The sequence below is a fragment of the Numida meleagris genome, chromosome 1 (assembly GCF_002078875.1).
Source record: "Numida meleagris isolate 19003 breed g44 Domestic line chromosome 1, NumMel1.0, whole genome shotgun sequence".
Classification (NCBI taxonomy): Eukaryota; Metazoa; Chordata; class Aves; order Galliformes; family Numididae; genus Numida; species Numida meleagris.
Genome location: NC_034409.1, coordinates 46,721,434 through 46,728,214, shown reverse-complemented (window position 1 = coordinate 46,728,214; position 6,781 = coordinate 46,721,434). Strand labels below are relative to the sequence as shown.

Genomic DNA, 6,781 nt, shown 5'->3' with positions numbered 1-6,781 from the left:
ACTAAAGTCATCTACACTGAATGTGAAACATTCCTCGTTACTGCATTTTTAAGTAGAAGATATACTTAAATATTTTAGAAATATAAGTCCATCTTTGTCCAACAGAGGCAAGCGAAAGCTTCCTTCGGGGCTGGTTATCCAGTAACTACTCACAGCAGCTTGTCTCAGGCCTTCCGGAGGCATCAGCTTCTAATTAATATCAGAAATTGCGTGTTGATCCAAACCACAGCACCAAAGCCTGGAGTCAACCCTAATAACTCAGGAGCACTGAGTGAAGCAGCAGTACCTCTTTCCCAGGTGACGAACCTTGCTGTTATGAACGCTTGTGACACTGGTTCTTTATTGCCTTATTTCAGCCTATTAGTCAGAAATATACTGCTTTTCCCCAAGTAAACAATGCAGTACTCTACTAGATTTTCCAGAAATAAAAGTTGAAAAGTAGAAATGATGTTGAGATGAGCTTAACATCAGTGCCGTGATAGACAAATAAATAAAAACCATCATAAAGTGGCTGGGATAAAGAAAAATGGTTTTAAAAATAAATACCAATAATGGCTTATAAAGAAGTATGCACATATACAGCTTTAAACAACATTATTAAAAGATATACACTGCTTTTGCTTTATTTCATTTGGAATGTAGCTGTTTCTTCTTTCTGTTTTAAGTGGCAATGGCCATCACCATTAATAAACAAATGAAAGATTAAAACAGTCTATACAACATAGGGGAGAATCAGAAAAAGGCAGTAAAAGGTCCTTGAGCATACCGTCAAAGAGCAATGCCTGGGACAGCCAGTAAACCTGAGACCAACGACGATATGACTGTACCGGAGAGGATGAATACATACCACTCTGCTGAGCACCTGAACCATCCGCCAGAACTTCCAGCAACACCCCAGTGACAAGAAGCATTCCCTCAGGGCACTATACTCCATCTGCCCCCACAGAATAGAAGTCTCTTTTTTGGCTGGAGAGCAGGCCCAGCAAGGTTCACCAGCCAAAGTTAGCATCCAGTGCTGGGTGCTGTAAGACTCCCCTTCTCTAGGTGCTAAGGACAATTCTTAAGCTAGCCACTGCAGGAAGGCAGCCACACACAGCCCCAGGTGCTGCATTCATTAGTCAGGGTCTGTGGTTCCCCTCCAGCCAAGGCATGTTAGGAAATATCCACCACTAACCAGCAGTGTATGGATCTGCCCAGCAAACCCTCTGAGGAGCAGCTGAGGGAACTGGGATTGTTCAGACTGGAGAAGAGGAGGATCAAGGAAGGCATTATCACTCTCTACAACTACCTCAAGGGAGGTTGTAGTGAAGTGAGGGTCGGCCTATTCTCCCATGTAACATCAATAGGATGAGAGGTAATGGCCTCAAGTTGTGCTAGGGGAGGCTCAGGCTGGATGTTTGAAAAATTTCTTCTCAGAAAGAGTGGTGCTGCACTGGCACGGGCTGCCCAGGGAGGTGGTGCAGTCACTGTCTCGGAAGGGGTTCAAGAACCGTGTGGATGTGGCACTGAGTGTCATGGTCAGTGAGCATGGTGGGGATGGGCTGGTGGTTGGACTAGATGATCCTAGTGATCTCTTCCAATCTCAGTGATTCATCAACTCTGTGACTCTTCTGCACACAGATGGAGAGCACACACATTTCTTCTGGATGCTTCCATAGCATACAGAAGCACCAATTCCTAAATTTCTCCTTGTGCCACACCTGTGATGCTACTACGGATACATCTCGAGAGTCCCCAAAGCTGCACAGCCCACTCCTACCAGTGACACAAAGGACCACAGCACCCACTGACTGCAGACTCAGATGCCAAACTTCCTTGCTCTGCTTGCACTAAACCCAATTCACACAAAAGTGCCGTCTGAGACAAAACATCTTGTGAAGTTGAAACAGCTACAGCACCAGGGAAAAGGGATGCTGCCCTAAGAATGTGCTCAGCTGTGCTCTAACGGGCACTGAAGCCTAAAAGATTAGAAAACAGTGAGACAGAGGGTTTAAAAGTCCATCGTTCCCTTCACTTCTATTTCCACTCCTAGTGACCAGGAGCAAACAGAAAACTTTGTTATTGCTGAATGATATATACGAGGTAAAACTAGCTCAGACTCCAACAGATACCTTAAGCGGTGTCCACACAGAACAATTCAGGTCACAATTTCTCGCCCTGTATAATTAGCTTTAAGGTCATCTGGCTTTATTCTGGGTATCAGCTCTGTACGTTATTTTTCTGCCACACTGGTAGACTGGTAACTCCTGTAACCCACAGAGAACGGCCTGACCTGGCCATCCAACAAGGGAAAGCAGCTGTGCAGACGGGTTTATGCTAACGCTGCAGGCCTGCGAGGCAGTTAGACGTCCCTCAGCATCCAAGCGCTGCGGTCACCGCCCGCCATTCCCATAGGCACCGCGGGACCCCAGGCCGCCCTGGAAGACGCGGGGCTGCTGGCGGGAGCGGCGGAGCTCAGGGCCGAGCCCACGCGGGGCTGCGCTGCCCCCTGCTGCCGCTAGCGGGGATGGCCGCGGCGGGCTCATCGCGGCGGGAGCTGAGGGGCCGAGCCCGGCCCGCGTGGTGCTGCCTGCCCCAAACACAAGGGGCGGTTACCTCCCGCCATGGGGGCTGCTGCGGAGCGAGGTCTCCCCACCGTCCCTCCTCGGCGTGTTCAGCTCCGCGGCCTCTCCACCTTGCGTTCCTCACGCAGCCCCACAGACTCTCCTTGAGCTGTGCTGTGTTGTTTTTTTTTTCAAGCCCTCAGGCAAGCCTTCTGGAGTTTGACCCCTTAAAGCGTCGCCCTCTCGGGGAATTTAATTTGATCGCTAGTGCTGAAGTTGTAGCAGAAGCTGGCTGTGTGGCCCCGCTCCTCTGCAGCCTGCTGTGGCACTATCAGGAAAACCCAACTGGTGGCTGAGATGAGCATGTGGATAGGAAGGTCTGTTTATGCTCAGCCTTGGTGTGATGGAGTGGATGCTCATTGAAAGAAGCGTTTCAAGGACCTGGAGGGCTCCTGTGATTGAATCCTCAGCACTGTGACTCAGTGTGTGGCAAGGGCTGTAAATCCTCTGAGAGCTGTTTTCCTTCCTACGTGCACTCAGCAACAGTGGCAAGAAACGTCTCCGTCCTTCCTCCTGCAGCTGGAGCCAGCTGCTGCCAGCCAAGTCCCGAGCTTGGGTTGCTCTCCAGCAATTTCCTAGGAAGAGGGAAGGCCAGGAAAGCAGCCTCAGTGCAGAAAAATACAAACCAGCTGAACAGCTGTGTAAGGGAGACATGAGAGGGGTTTTTTTTTCTTTTTTAAGCATATTGGTTGAAAGGAGCCGCTACAGTAGCTGCTAGGGTTTTATCTTTGATTGCAGATCAACTTCAAGGTCCTCATCTTCACAGCAGATTAGCAGGTGAAGCAGGTTAATTGTTAGGCGTTGTCAAGTCTCCTCTTTCCTTGCTGCAGATGCAATCTGTGATCGGCAAGGACAGCCAGGTAGCTGCAGCTTGGCTCCTGCAGGAGTGCAGCGACCGGAGGGTAGGCTCTCTCTGCAGTAAAACTTCCACCCAGAGGGGAAGCTGACTGCCAAACCACATTGTGTCACTGCTTCCTGATGCAGAAATACAAACTTCCACGCTCCTGCTCGGTACTCTGCCCATTAACTCTGACACTGGCTGCCTCACAAGCAGAGCAGAGGGGCAGCACTGAGCTCTGCTTTCTGGTGACAGCGACAGGGCCCGAGGGAACAGCATGGAGCTGTGTCAGGGGAGGGGCAGGTTGGGGGTTAGGAAGACATTCTTCACCAGATGGTGGTTAGGCGCTGGCACAGGCTCCCCAGGGCAGTGGGCACAGCCCCAAGCCGACAGAGTTCAAGAAGCATCTGGACAATGTTGTCAGACATATGGTCATACTTAGGGTGGTCCTGTGTGGAGCCAGGAGCTGGACTTGCTGATCCTTATAGGTCCCTTCCAGCTCGGGATATTCTATGATTCTATGAAAGACTAAACCCGTGTAAACACACACCAGTTGCAGGCAGAACAAATCATTGGTGCAGCCTAAGGACTAGAGTCACAATGTTTTGGCTTCCTCTTGCACCAAGCGTGAGCTTTTGGCAAAGACAACTGTTAGGCAGTGAAGAGACTTGTCATTTCTGCAAGTATAAAAGCCTTGGCCATCACTGGGAGTCAAATAGCGACAACCTACCAATACCCTCACCCAGTGTGAGGAAACTGTTCCATGAAGTTTGCCGCACAGCTGCCACTTCCTCAGACAAGGCAGGAACACAAGTGGGCTGCCTTAAACACTGAGATAAAGGCGCACGCTACACCGAACACCTGAGAGGTCAGCATCACTTCCACACTTTCAGTTAACTACATGAAATGTAAGCAAGTATCTTTCAACCTTACAAAGCTATGAGTGGAAAAAGAATGTACGGATACTTAAAATTCTGATAGTTCCAAAATGCATGGCACAGCTTTGAGGGCACCAGCACCCTTATGTGTCTGTACCTGACGGCCTCTCCAATGCCACTGTCATCTGCTCAGTCACAAGCGTAGAAAGGAACCTATAAAAAGACTAACACTGAGCAAAATAAACAACAAAATGAAAATGGTTTTGGCAGTTACAAAAGTCATCGCAATTGTAGTACCACTGTAGGAGAACACTTGTCCATCACATTTGGGCTTTCTGTCACTTCAGAACAACACAGGGCCATCTGCCCGTGTCACTGAAGAGCTGTTAGCTCCCTGCCTCATCCCGTTGCTCTTCTCAGTTTTGTCTTTTCCGTTCCGAAGCATCGCAGTTACCATGGAAACCCGCAATGTCACTTCTGTGCCAGCCCCACCCCTCTGCACGGTGGGAAGTGAGCTCAGATTAACGAAGCAAACTTTGATTAACGAAGCAAGCTCAGACTAACGCTGTGAATCGGACCCCCGGCTGCAGGCATCGCTCGTGACTTTTAATGCCAGCATGGCGTGAGGTTGCAGGGTCTATTTCGTTTAAATTTGGCCTACATTTTAAGCCTTACTGACTTTTCTTGTCAAGAGGATAGCATTCAGCAATACAGTTGCTTCAGGACAAATTCTGCAGCCTTGTGTAATATTAGAACCTTAAAATTTGAATGAGTGAGAGTAAGTAGCAGTCCAAAGTGCTGACCATTAAAGCATGAGATATGCAATCAGGCAGACGGATAACAAACTGCATCAGTGTTTAGACTGATGAAGAAGTTCAGATATGAGAACTGGAAAAGCACAAATCCAAAACTACTTCTGAGTTCAGAAGCTACAAAAATTAGGGAGACGATTCAGTGTTATGTTGGGGTTTGGTTTCTTTTTGCTTGTGTTTTTGCTCCAGTGAAACCAGTAGGATAGGATCTACGAAAATCAGCAATGATAAGTTGATGTTCTCAGCCGAAAACTTTCCAAGAACGGTTGGTTTTGCTCTGTTTTTGGCTGGCCAGACTCAGGCCCTACAAAAAAACATTTCAGAAAACACAGCTCACCCTGTCTTCATAATTATCAAAAATATCTCCAGGCATTATGTGCATCTCCAGAGGGAAAGCTCTGGCTATTCACTCATTCTGTTAAGTAGTGGCATAGTCTACACAGAGTACTAATGTTTATTTATAGTGATAATTTTTAAAAATGAATTCTGACACTCTTCTGCCCTGTATCAGCTAATATACATTTTTATAACCTGCTAAGGCACTTGTATGTAAATAACTTGTGTAGGAAATTGTATTCTCTTCTCACGCGTCCTTTTCTCTGTGTAATTTCTTTCCATAACCATTACTCAAAGTACAAATAGGGATGAAAAAAGTAAATCAGAATTACCATCCTTGCAAAATAATAGACTGAAAAAAAAAGCATTGTCTCCCAGTAATTTCTATACAGAGAACTTTGTTGCATAAGAAATGGGATGGGCATAGTAACTTTTCAGTTACCCCAGCCTCGGTATTTTTAGCTAGAATGAGAGGTGATGAATTCAAGAGAGAGAGAGAGCTCAAAGCACAGCCACCAGTGCTGCAACTTGCACCTGTTAGAACCAAGGGAAAAGAGAGAACATCCTGCTGATAGCTTGTCCAAACAAAGGGATGTCAATTTCTACATAAGTTTAGATATAATTAAAGTACCAGTGGTGCTAATGAATAACTATCATCAACCCATGCTTCTCTCCCTTTTGCTTTAGCCTTCAGTTGCCCAAATCCAGCTGAAAAGAGAACCCAGAAGTCTCTGCAGGCTCAGGGGAGGTTGCTAAGCTTACTCACAATTTTGAGCTGCCTTCTCTACAGACAAGAAAGCACAGACAGCAGCTGTGTCCTGAGACTTCACGTGTTACAGTTCAGAATTTTCATTTTTGCCTTTCTGGCCTGATATCTCATCTTTGCAAATGCCTAGCACAGGACGCTTAAGAGTCTTTCCATAGTTTGCTATTAGAGAATTTATTAATCATCATCCCCCAGCTGCACTGCAAGACGTAACATGAGAACTACCACACTGAGTCAGACTAGGTGCAGCTGCTGACGCTCACCAGTAATGACCACACAGGTGTGAGTCTGCTGCTAGGGCAAGTAAAGAACACCGCATCCACCAGTCTTACACATCTAGTTCTATCAGAGCTGTTGTCTTTATAACCACATAATCCTTGACCCTTTTTCCTCTTCAGTCTTAGTATCCACGCTATCAGCGAGCAAGGAGATCTACAGGTTGGTAACAGAGTCCATAAAGCATTTTCTTCCTTTTCATACATCTTGGTCCTAGAGAAGGGGCAGTGAGCAACTTGCACATTCATCATTGCAACGTGTGTGTGAACAGC

The 6,781-nt window shown here is 47.1% G+C and overlaps 1 long non-coding RNA gene across 1 annotated transcript; it reads right to left on the bottom strand.

The window, feature by feature from the left end:
• Positions 528 to 5,191, bottom strand: LOC110397288. The gene is made up of 3 exons (XR_002437677.1): positions 4,617 to 5,191; positions 4,477 to 4,532; positions 528 to 3,481 (listed from the first exon to the last, which is right to left on the bottom strand). It is a non-coding gene; the product is annotated as an uncharacterized LOC110397288 (long non-coding RNA).